This window comes from Accipiter gentilis, chromosome 3 (genome assembly GCF_929443795.1).
Source record: "Accipiter gentilis chromosome 3, bAccGen1.1, whole genome shotgun sequence".
In the NCBI taxonomy this organism is placed as follows: Eukaryota; Metazoa; Chordata; class Aves; order Accipitriformes; family Accipitridae; genus Astur; species Astur gentilis.
Genome location: NC_064882.1, coordinates 25,253 through 38,350, shown reverse-complemented (window position 1 = coordinate 38,350; position 13,098 = coordinate 25,253).

The following is a 13,098-nucleotide window of genomic DNA, read 5'->3' as shown; positions in this document are numbered from 1 at the left end:
TTTATTCTTAAACATTTCCTGTAATTGTTACTACTGTTGCAAAGATTGCCACATACCCTAAGTTTTTCAGGTTGTAATTTAAGCCCCATGATTCCGTGTAACTGTGTGCAGTGGATGCACACAAAAGTTCTTCCTTACAGCTACCTTTTAGAGTTTAAACATTGTTATTTCTCTTCAGTATTGCCCTTTCTAGGTTAAGCGGCTGTTTTTCAATTTATGCTTTGAAGTCAGACTCCTGTACATTGTTGAGCACCCTCTTGGACTTACTGTAGACCCTCGCCAGTTATACTACACCCTTCTTGAAAAGCAGTACATCATCTGGAGGGTTCAGCAGCTAATCCGTGCAAATGTAGCGCGGCAGAAATAATGCTTGGACGTACTAACTCCAGTGTGATGTGTGAGGAGGAATCACTGGGCCTTTTGATTAGCAAGAAACGGTACGTAAAAACTAGGTGACAGAAATAGGACACGCAGCTGGCATCCTCGTCTTCAAGCTTACAGTGCAGCTCCGTGGGCTTTGGCTGACTAAAGAAGAGCATGAGGCACAGGAGGGAACTGCTGCTGGATCTTAGTGAAAGGATGGTAAGTCATTTGGAGAGAGGTTTTCAAAGCCGGGAATTCAAGTCGGGTGCCCGATTCCAGATTGCCTGTGAAATCCCTGTGTACTTCCCTCGCTTGTCTAACTTTGTGTTGTATATTGTCTAGCAGCTTTTCTTTGAAAGTTAACAAAGCTACACTTGTGTGATAGGTGATGTAATGATCTCATAACAATAGGCAAAATCCAAGTCACAGAAAATGCCAGCATTTGAAAGAGAGCCCTGATAAATTGCTAGTGCCTTATACCACTGCCACTTACCAGGCCTTCCATGTTAGAGCTGTCTTAATCATTGATGCTGTTTCCTCAGACTTGGAGCTGTAATATCTGCTTCTTGTTTCAGGGTTTATTATGAAGTTGCTGATGGCACTGCCTTAGCCCTTTGGCTAAGAAGAATAGCAAATAATTTGTGGATTATCCGTAGAAGCAGCAGCCAAACAGCATTCTCTTCCAATCAATAGGGAAGAAAGCTGCTGTGTAGGGTTCAGTTATATGGAACTTAGTTATTGGGCCTGAAAATAGCTCATGGTCACAAGTCTGTTCCAGGCGCCTTTAGAAGGCCTTGAACAGAATAAATAAGAAGACAGAAGAAGAAAGATCCCAATTAGGAAAACACAGGTGCACATTCCACGATAAAGGGAGCTTGGCACAAACAACCTCAATTCAGGGGCTTATCTTGACCAATTGGACTAAGACAAGTCTTGTATGCTCTAATTAACACAACCAATTATGTCTTGTGTTTGTGCGCGTGGATGGTACCGATGTAACCAATCACCGCTTATGCTTGTGTGTGTGGACACCAAGTGCTTGCATATAGTAGCCAATCAAAGTCTCTCAACAACTTAGAGAATTGTATAAAAATGATTAGCTAAGCTCAATAAACGGGCGACTTTAATCATCACATTGGTGTTCCGTCGTCCGGGCCCCGCACGGATTAATCCCTAAACCCTACACTGCTGCACCGGTTTGTCTGGGTTCCCTCATACCAAAGGTCTTTCTCACATTTATTGATCCTTTTTGCAACTTGTTCAGGGTCAGTTGATGACCTGAGGGAACTGTCAGGTCTTTGAAAAGTGCTTGTAACTGTGAAAAGAGGTTTGTTGACTTCCTCACCGTGATAAGTAGACATTGAAGAAATTGCATGTTGCTCATCTCTTAAGTCAGAGACCGGAATTGGATAGATGCTGTGTTACTAGAAAATAAAATACAACTGGGCCCCTTGAGACAGAAGTGTCTTGATGAAATCGTGTCATATTATCACAGAGACATAGTGATTGTTTTCTCAACTAACAAACAGATCCTAGGCAAAAAGAATGTTTGTTCCAGGTAATTCTGGTCAGTCTCCCAAGGCAGTGGATCTGCTTTGCAAATGAGAAAAAGTGGACCTAAATACTATTTTTGTTCCCCAGTTCAAAATGGGCACAGCAGAGCCTCTACAGTTTTCAAATCGGTAGCAGCTCCTTCGCCTGCTTGTTAGCAGACAGAGCAGAATCTGTACTTTCTCCTGTATGGCTCTTGAAAGAAACTTGGTTGAACTCCTTTGCTTGGTGGAAAAAAAAGTGGGATGTTGGATCAAGTGCAACTGTAGCAAATACTGACCTTCCTGAAACTATTTAGAGTGTTCATGTGTTGATACTCGTTAGAAAAAAACAAAACTTGAAAAAAATCCTATAAGGATTAAGCTATAAGATTGTTTTCAGGGGAAGAAAAGGGGGAAAAAAAAAAAAAAAAAAAAAAAAAAGGAAAACTAAATGGAAGATAGTTTTAGAGAAAGTAACTTTCATAGCACTTGGAGGTAACATAGCTGTCTGTAAACAGGATGTTTAAGGAAAAGATACTCGGTCTCTTTATGATTCTTTCTGTGGCCTTCTGACTGAAAAGTCTGACTGTGTTGAACCCTGGTTATCTGTGTTACAGAAAACTGATGTGCTTTGCAAGCTGAGATTCTTCTGCAACAGAGCAAAGTAGGAGAGACATGGTCTTGTGGTTTGGGTTACTATCACGTAATTTACACAGACTGTGTAACAGCCAAATCTTTTTGTGATTTAAAAACTTCATTTAACTGCATAAAGGATGAATGTGCCCCGTGAAGAGTTTCTTGTGTTCGTGCACATTGCCAGTGATTTACCGCTGAGAGAAGTCCTAGCAATTGTAAACAACTAGATAATTCATCAGAACATCACACGTAAATATATCTCCAGTAATTTTTATATCACAGCTAGTCTAATGCATTAACTTTTTATCTGTGGAGCTCTTCCGTAATAATCTACTTCTCATTTTATGGGATAGACAATGAAAGAATTTCTTGAAATATCTAAAAGACAACATTGGATGACAAAAGGGGAGAGACAGAATGGGTTTTGAAGTGTCGATGCAGTATTACAGATTGTGTTGCCATTCATAGAGGAGAAGACTACTTTGGTTATGATACCAAAAGATTTCTCTTCCACATCTGTAAGCTACACTCATTATTTTACGCTTAGAAGCTTAAAAGATCCCGAGAAGGTAATTTCAACCTCTTAATAAAGGCTACATGGCTAACATGATATTATTCACTTTGTGTGATTTAGGTTAACACAGATCATTCTCGGTGAAAACTGTTGAATTGAGAGTGTTATTTTCACATATCCTGGATATCAGAAATTAGAAGACTACGTAAATTGTCAGAGGTTTCAGTTTGCAAGTCTACTGAAGCTTTTAAATGCCTGATTAATGTTTAAGCGCAGAAGAAACCCTACTCCTGAATTCAGGTGGGACCGTATTTCTGTGAAGCAGCACGTCTGGTTTTAGTACCCCCCCGTGCACCTTTGTACCCTCACCTACCCTCCCCACTAGGTCCGTGTCTCCCCCATGCACACCCCCGCGAGTTGTTTCCCACTGCACCCCCTGCTCTCCTATCTCCTGCCCTGCCTCCCTCCTTTCCCTCCTCCATATTCCACACCACCCCCCCCCCATCATCCATCAGGCTCCAGACCCCTGGTGTGCTGCCTGCACCCTGTTCTCTGTCATTTGTTCTTCTTCTTTTCCTTACAAGTTGTTGTTGTTTCTTTTTCATGATGATTAAACTGTTTTTGTTTCAAGCCACGAGTTTTCTCACTTTTGCCCTTCCGCTTGTCTCCCCGTCCCGCTGGGGGCGGGGGAGCGAGTGAGCGGTCGCGTGGGCCTTCGTTGCCGGCTGGCGTTAAACCAGGACACGAGGTGAGTTGCAAGCCCTGCCTGGCTAATGCTGGAGGCTCTCTGTGTTCCTCCTGCCATCTCGACGGGCCGTCCTTGTTCTTCATCGCCGCTTTATAGCGAGCGCCTCTCGCTCTGTAAGCGGCAGTACTGGGGCCGTGTTGCAGGCGGCAAAGGGCAACTGTGACGCTTGCTGGCAGGAGCGGCAAGGAGTGCGGAGCCACGCTCCTGTAGGGAGCAAAGATGGAACCTCGAGGGCTCTGTGGTCCTCTGCTGAGGACATCTAATATCCCGACAGGCCTCTCTGCTTTCCCTGCCTCAACGTCTGATTACTTTGAACGCCGGAGGGCAGGGCGGTACGTAACACCGTGCAGCGTCTCTTCGATAAGAGACAAGCCCCCCGCAAGGAGCCTTGCGTGCGTGCAGGATTAGGAGAGCAGCGTTCTGATAGCACAGAGGTGCCCACCCCGACTGAGCCCCAGGGTCGCCGGGGTATCGCTAGCTTGCAGGTGGGCCGCTCGCATCTGGTGCGCTGGGCCGCGGCCTTTCCTGCCGAACAGAGCCGCCCCTCCGGCACGAAGCAGCTTTGGGTCTCTTGTGGCCTGCCTTCAGGCTGTCACCTGAACCAGGCGTTATTTTTTGTTGTAAATCTCTCGCCAGCGTCTGCTGCCTGGCTGCTGTCGCTCCTGCAACCCTGATGCCCCATGCAGAGGGATGCAGCAGTCCCTGGGGCTTGCTCCAGGGGACACCCCCCTTGCCCCCCCCCCCCCCCCCCCCCCCATTTGCAGGTTCCCTGTGCTGCTTCTCCTCTCTAGATAACGGGGTGGGGGGGGCAGGGACAGAAGCGGCCGCCCGAATTGTCTGTTCCTTGCACTTGACTGCTGTAAACGCTCCAGCCGCTCGGGTGCTTTTTGGAAGGGAGGCGATGAAGAGGAGTGCCCGGGCTGCGAGTGGGGAGAGGGCAGGGCGACGTCAGCCCTGTGCCCCCAGCAAGGAGTTGCCGCCTGCGGCTGGTCTCTGCTGGGCTGAGCTGTCAGTCGTCCCTCACGCAGCTGACGCTCAGAAGAGGATCGTTGCGGGGATGCGGATTCTGCTGCCCGGGGAGCGAAGGTGGGAACTGGCGTTGGGGAGGCGCGCATGCGCGGTGGCGTGAGTCGGTGGGCTCCTGCTGGTGCGCATGCGCACTGGCACATAGACGTTGCTAGCCGCTGTTGCCTGGCAACTGAAGCGCAGCTGGGCAGCCGCGCATGCGCGCTGCGCCCTGTACGGCGCGCTTGCTGCTGCCTAGCAACCAGGACGCGTTACGGCCGCCTGGCATCCGCGCATGCGCCCAGCGTCGTTTACGGCGCTCGCCGCTGTTGCCAGGCAACCAAATCGCGACACGACGCCTCGGCAAACGCGCATGCGCGGAGGCGCGGTTTACGGCTCTCTGCCTGTTGCCTGGCTACCAAACCACGGTACAGCAGCTTGGGAGCCGCGCATGCGCGGTGGCGGCCCCTTGCGCCAGCGCTCTCTTTCGCCACCTAAGGACCAAAGTCCGGTACTGCAGCTGGGGTGCCGCGCATGCGCGCTGCCGCGTTCTGCCAAGCCCTCGCCGCTGCCACCCCGCGGCCCAATGTTCGGTACTGCAGCTCGGAGGCTGCGAGTGCGCGGGGCTGCCCCGGTCCTGCACGTGCCGTCCGACGGTACCGGCAGTGCGGCCCCGGGGGAAAGTGCCGCCGCGCTCGTTGCTTCCTCCCTCCCGGTAAGGAAACGCCACTGCCGCCCCGCGGGCGAGCGCCGGGACCGCGGGTGAGGCGAGCGATCCCCTCCGGCGGGGGCGGCGGCGGCCGCGGCGGCGGGTGCCTCCTGCCCGCTGGCCGCCCGGGGCCGGCGGGACGGGAAGCTGCGAAGCGGCCGCCGCGGCAGGCTCCCGGTCCGCCGGAGGCGAGCCGGGCCAGGGCAGCGCCGGGCAGGTCCCCGAGAGCCGACAGAAGGGAAGAGGGGACGGAGGCGGGCACCCCCCAGGCGCGGCCAGCGGGCGCCTCCCCGAGTCGCCGGAGCTCCCCCGCCGCCTTTCCCCAGCCCCGCTCGGCCCCTGCGGCTGCCCCCAGCTGCAGCCCCTCCCCTGAAGCCTGTGCTGCAGCCGCAGGCAGCCCCCGAGCCCTGTCGTGAGGGCGGCAAGCTGGCCCTCCGGTGTTCTCGAGTCTCCCTTAACGCGGGTGCCGTTAGCAGCGGCGCGGGGAAGGAGCGGCGTCCGTCCGCGGAAGCCCCTGCGGACGGAGGGGCTCCGGCCAGGGTGGAGCTGCGGTAATAACGGTCGCTGCTGCCTCTTTCCCTCTGCCAGAGGCCACGCCGTGAGCGGGGTTGTCCGTTCGTCCCCGGGGATGCCGCTGACTGCAGCAGCCTCAGGCTCGCGTGGCCTGTCTCCGCCCGGCCTCCCTCTCCTCACGGCACGGGAGCGCAGAGGGACAGGCGGAGCGCTTACTGGCTGTGGACGGGAGCTGCTGAAGCTGGAGAGGCCACAGAAAGGTAAAGAAGAAGAAACGGAAGGCCATCTGGCTGGCAGCTGCCTCCCGCTGCAGGCCAGAGGGACCCTGCCTCTGTGGGTGTGGGAGGATCCCTCCTCGTAGTCCACAGCAGGTCAGACCGCCAGGGTCTGTATGCGTGACCAGCAGCGCGGTACAGCCACGTAGTGAGCGAGCGAGGCTACGTGTCTAGGAGGCCTCATCTCGCAAGAGCTGCGAGGGGCTCGCGTGTTCCGTTATGCGGAGGACAGCCAAGCGACTGGAGTTACAGAAGAGGAAGGGAGGAGAGAAGGAGAAAGAAGCGGCTGAACTGGCAAAGTCTCTTGGCAGCGCCAAGAACGAGAGCTGCGGTGAGCCCCGGGCCCTCGGGGCCCCGTCTCCCCTCTTCGGTGTTGCGGTCCCTCCCTGCCCCCTCCGTCCCCTGGTCCCCTCTCTTTCCCACACCCCTGCTTTTTTTTTTTTGCTTTTTTTTTTTTTTTCCTTTCCTCCCTTGTACCTCTGATACTGAAAAGCCGGTCGACGAAACTCCCTAAGACTCGTTTTGGAGTTTTAGAAAGCAGGCGTTCTTCACTGCAGCGCCGGATGCACGGGGGATAGTTCCACCTAGTGTGCGTGCCACAGCTTTAGCACAAACAGGTTATATAGAATAACTAATTGCTTATTAATCAGATGAGTATACATATACATAAAAACGACGGCAACCGATTATCATAGCACTGCCTACATCCGATCACGTGCAAGGAAGGATCCATTTGAGACGAAGGGCTGCTTTTGCGACCACCGACCCATTTGAAGTTCTTGCTGGCTGTCCTCGAAGTCTTTATTCTTGTCCTTGTTCTTTGATCTTGAAGCTTAACGCAGTTTCAATCGCATGTGGTCAGTTTCAGCATTGTTCCCATTTAGCTTACAGGGGAACATCTAGTCATAAGAGCAAAGAACTGCAAAACTTAGGAGTACCTACCTCTGCTAGTTAATTGCTCGGCTATACTTTTGTCTGTTGTTTCAGTTGTAGCGTTAGTATAAGATTTCTAACCATTATTTACCAAATCTCACTTTTACAGTCACCTAGCAGCAAACCACAGCTGGTACAAAGTATTAAAACCACCCAAATATTTCGACGTGCCATACAGAACGTATGGAAATGTGCTATCAGAGGTGTCCGAGGGGCAGGGGGAGCGCCGGGGGGCGCCCCGAGCCCCGGAGCAGACTCGCTGGCAGGACTCGATAGGCGCGCGACTGACTGAATAGACGCTGGCCGGCCGGCCCCTTTGCCCTCCGGGCTGCGTTTGCGCTCCCTCTGCACGGGGCGCGGGGCTGTGCGGGAGCCCCGGGGAGGAGGAGGAGGTGAGGCGCTGGGGGGGGGTCGGGCCGTGCCCCCCCTGTTCCTGCTGGGCTCCAGCTGTTGCAAATGTTCTGGTAAAGAAATCAACATTTAATCACATAGAAGAGTTAGGTTTGATTAAGAAGTAAAATTGTGAAGCGTAACGTATAGGATTGTTAAGTTTGAAACGTAGCCATAGAAACTTTAGGAGCTGTGTTATGCGTGACGCTAGGAACCGTAATATTGTTAAAGTCTGAAACAGCTAACCCTAGAAACCTCACCAGGAAGTTACTGGTTTTCCTACGTTCTGTTTCAGGAAACTAAGGAAACCGTCGTGGACACCAGTTTGCTGCTTGGAAACCCCCTTACCCTTCCCATCTCGATTTGAGTATCGACGATGCCAGTCAGCAGAGCCAAGTGTCACTGACCAATGATTGTTTTAAAATAAGAATATTGATAAGGTTATAGAATCACAGGACCGATCGTTACAACGGTTAAATTTAAGAACGAGCATAGTATGCGTTTTTACGGAAGGAGCTTAGGTAACAATGACCTGACGGGAAAAGCCTGTAAAAACTGATGGATTTTGATACTAAGTGGGACACGCCTTTGGAGGAGCGATCCCCCGTGTCCCCAGCGCTGCGATAAACAAAGCGCCTGCTTCTTAACTTCACGTTGGCGTTAAGGAGTTTTATTCTGGATTTCGGTAACGGTTTTGGCGACCCAGATGGGACCTTGCGAGTGAGACTGGACGAGATGGTGTGTCGATCGAGCTCCGGCCGGCACCGAGGTATTCTCGGGGAGAACCGTCCCCCTCGACACGCAAAGCTCCTCGCAGCGTTCCCTGGAAAAAAGGTAAGGCGCTGCTTCTTTGGAATTTGTTTGGAAAGCCTGCCCGTGAGGCGCGGCGAAAGCTTCCCAGGGTTGGGGCTTGGAGGGTAGCCGTCTGCACTGGAAGCCTAGGCGTCTGCCCGTAAGTCATAAGCGAAAGCTATTGCTGGGTTGGACTTTGTGTATTATTTGGGACAGCTGTCGTTTGCATTTGTTTGGTATTTGGTATTTGAATGTATATAAGTATAATGGCATTAGCAAAATTGTTTAAGAATAAGAGTGCAGGAAATAGAACTGCTGATGAAAAGTTACCAGAAACGTCACCGCTGGGATGTTTATTGGCACGTTGGGGTGAACTGCAGGAAAAATGGTAAACAAACAGAACTTTGAGTTACAATACTATATTGCAATTCCTGTTGTTTTGTAGGAGAGAGAGTAAATGGAATAAAGTGCCATATGTAGATTTGTTCTTTTTAAGTGAACGTATCGGGCGGGGACCGGAGGGGAGTCTCCCAGCAGAACCTCTGGTTACAGCTAAACTGGGAGAACAGAAAATTGAATGTGAGTTGACACTAGAGTCACCTTTTCAGTTTTAAATACCTCAGAGGGAGAGTTAAGTTTTGAAGAAATTGGTGGTGTTGGTGCAACAAGCGAACGAGAAACTAGACCCTTCTTTAAATCTTTAACAATGAAATTAGGAAAGCAATGGGTCACTCGGCAGTTTTTGTATGTGCCAAATTCTCCTAAACTCCTGTTAAGGAGAGGTCTATTTGAGAACTTAGAGGCAGAAATTAAATGTAAAAACGGAGAGCTTAAAATTTTAATTCCAGAAACTAAACGGATCGAAGCAGCGGCTTTGTTGTTAACAGGATGTTTACCGAAAGCAGAAGATTATACCGGTCCAAGTGTAATGCTGTCATTCCAGTCGTCTGGACTGGGAAGTTCCTGGTAAATCCAAAAAGCAGAACCTGTGAGAGTTGATTTAAAGCCAGGATCGAATCCGGTAAGAATGAAACAATACCCCCTAAAACCGGAAAGTCGGAAAGAGTTAGTAATGGTAATACAAAAATTTTTAAGATACAAATTGTTAATAGAATGTGAATCCAGATATAATACCCCGATCTTGCCTGTTAAAAGGCTGATGAAAAAGATGATAGATTAGTTCAAGACCTCCTCAGAGCAATAAATCAAATAGTACAAGGTATTCATCCGGTCGTAGCAAATCCTTATACTTTGTTAACAGCCCTAACGGAGAAATGAGAATGGTTCACAGTGTTGGACCGAAAAGATGCCTTTTTCTGTATTCCCTTGGATCCCAATAGTCAAGAGGTTTTTGCTTTGGAATGGGAAAATCCTGAGACTGGGAGAAAAACACAATATACGTGGACAGTCTTGCCTCAAGGCTTTAAGAATAGTCTTACCATTTTTGGAAATCAGTTGGCACGAGAATTAGAGATTTGGAAGAAAGAAAATAATCAAGAAATCTTGCTGAAATATATGGACGATCTGTTAATGGTAGCTGAGACGGAAGAACAGTGCACAAAGTTAACTCTTAACTTTTTGAACTTTTTGGGAATCAGTAGATATCGAGTGTCAAAAGAAAAAAACCCAAATAACCCAGAAAGAAGAAACTTAAAGTTGAGTTTTAAAATCCTAAAAGGACAGAGACAATTGGGAACTGAGAGAAAAGAGGCAATGTGTCGTCTCCCCGAACCTAAGACTAAAAAAAATGAATGACAAGCATTTCCGGGAATGGTCGAGTGGTGTCACCTGTAGATTATAAATTGTGGCTTGCTGGCCTGACCTTTACAGGAGCAGCTCAAAACCTCAAACGACGGATTGGACCGATGCCGAGAAAGCTACCTTCCAAGAATTGAAACAGGCTGTAACAGGGGTGCCAGCCCTAGCGTCTGCCAGATCTCACGAGAGACACTTGAACTTTTTGCTCGTGAAAGACGAGGTAGAGCTCTGGGTATCCTGGCCCAATATTTAGGGCCAAGTGGGCGAGCTGTGGCCTACTTCTCGAAGCGATTGGATAACGTGAGTCTGGGATGCTCTGGTCGTCCGAGAGCCGTCGCTGCAACTGTGCTACTGATCCAGGAAGCTCGTAAGTTCGCCTGAGGAGAAAGGATTACTGTACGTTTCCCATATGATAACTGTTGTGCTAAAACGGAAAGGGGGGCACTGGTTATCCCCTAGCAGAATGCTGAAATACCAAGTGGTGTTGTTGCTGGAACAAGATGATGTTTACCTAAAAACTACTACCGCCGTTAACCCCGTTGCGTTTTCAACAACTGACCGAGTTAAAGGAGAACTGGAACGTGACTGCTTGCAGGCAATCGAAAGAGTTTACTCCAGCTGACTGGATCTCTGAGATGTGCCACTAGAAGAAACAGATTGGGAACTATATGCCGACGGAAGCGGTTCCATCTGTGAAGGACAACGTTTTATCGAGATAGACAATAACTACTGAGGAGGTACTTGCGTTGCCAACTTTGCCTTCGATGATCTCTGCCCAAAAGGCTGAATTGATAGCTCTTACTCGAGCTCTGGAACTAAGTCAAGGAAAGCGAGTCAACACTTGGACAGACTCAAAGTATGCTTTTGGAGTGGTACGTGCGCATGGAGCGATACGGGGAGAAAGAGGACTGTTACCTGCACCAGGCACCGCCGTTCAGCACGCACAACAAATACTGAAATTGTTAGAAAGCATTCAAAAACCAACAGCAGTCACGATGATGCACTGTAAAGCACATCCGTTAGGTAAGACCGGTCCTAACGCAGGTAACCGACTGGCTGATAAAGCTGCTGAAGAGGCTGCAGAAAAAGGCATCCTAGCACTAGTTCCAGAGAAAGGTATAAAATTGCCTAAAGAAACTCCAAATTATAATGAAAAAGATGAAGAATTAATTATTAGATTGCAGGCTAACAAAATGAAACAGGATAGGCTGTAACACCGACAGGTCGAATAATAGTCCCACCCACCCACAATAATAAGAGAAATTGCCCCATTGAACATCACAGAGTATACTGGGAAACAGAAAGCGAAATATGACAAAGATTGTTTAAACAATTATGAGTGGACGTGAAATGTATATGTAAATTTATCCCCGAACCAGTAATAAGATCATCTTTGGGATTATTAAATAAGGAAATTTTTTAGAAGAAGAATATTAGCAAATTGATTTTATAGAATTGCCTTGAAAATAAGGATATGTCCTAGTTTTAGTTGATATCTTTACTGGGCGGCCCAAGGCTTTCCCTTGTCGCACCAACAAAGCAAGGGAAGTAGTCAAAGTCTTGCTCAAAGAGATAATACCAAAATATGGGGTGCCTGTAAGAATGTCATCTGACAATGGCCCTCATTTTATAGCAAAGATTATGAGACAAGTTGAGCCATGTATTATCTATGGATTGAGACTATCACACCCCACATAGACCACAAGCAAGTGTGTGGGCAGAGAGAGAGAAAGAGAGAATGAACTATATCCTTAAGCAACTGTCGAGTAAAATTTGTCAGGAAACCTCACTCCTCACGTGGGTTAAAGCGTTACCCGTGGCTCTATTAAGAATCGAAGTATAGCCAGAAGAGAAAGAAAAGTCAAGTCTTTAGGAAATGTTGTACGAAAGACCGTATCAAGAGTCCTGTGTTCTGAGTATCTTGAGTGCCTTTGGAGATATGTTTTTAAAAGGTGTTATGATTTCTTTAAGCAATTCTTTTCAAGAACTTTGTCAGTATGTCTCCACAGCTGGACCCTTAGAACTGGACGTAGCAGCGCATCCCTTCCGACCAGGAGACTGAATATATATAAAATCACCGAGAAGTGGAAAGGACCGTATCGAGTCATTTTAACAACACTTGTAGCAGTAAAGGTCTGGGAGAAGAACCTTGGCTTCATTATTCGAGAATAAAGAAAGCACCCAACAAGAAACTGGAAGTCTAAAGAAACTGTCCCTTTAAAACGGAAAATCTATAAGTAAGTTTCACGTTATCTATTTGGGAAAACAGTTGTGTAAAATTTATAATGTTGGGGTTGCTATTAGGAATATTGTCGAGGGCAATAATCTTTTTGTGTGTTTAGAGGGTGTATGTGGTTTTTTTTGAGGGGTTCTAAACATGAGATAAACAAAATGAAACAATTATTGTTTGAGCTATTCATCTTGATATTAACCGGTTTTGTAATTTGAATTAAAAAAAATAATCTAGTTTTGTAACTGATTCAAAGTTTTGTAAAGACACAGAATTTAACCTCGGTAACAGCCTGCCTTTCCGATTCCAAAGTCAGATGAAAATCTAGTTCCGTGGAGAATACTGACATTGAATTTAACCAAAACTTGAGAAAAGAGGTAGAACAACGAGAATCATTTTAGCAGATTAAATTGGATGGATTTAAAAGGCAATTATTTTTTTTAAATTTGAAAGAAGGAATTATAGCGTTGTGAATTATAACGTTACCAAACCATCCACCTCACGGACAAAAGAATTAATTTACTCGCCCTTCGGGAGAAACTTGTACAAGCACCCCTCGGGGCTGTCAGCTGCCAAAACCGTAGAGACAAGTGCAAAAAGGAACTTGGGATCATGTTTCAAATATAAAACGATGTTTAGAACTTACTGGAGTTCCAGGATCCTTGTTAGAGCCACCCAGAGTCGGGACCATCTGTGGAAA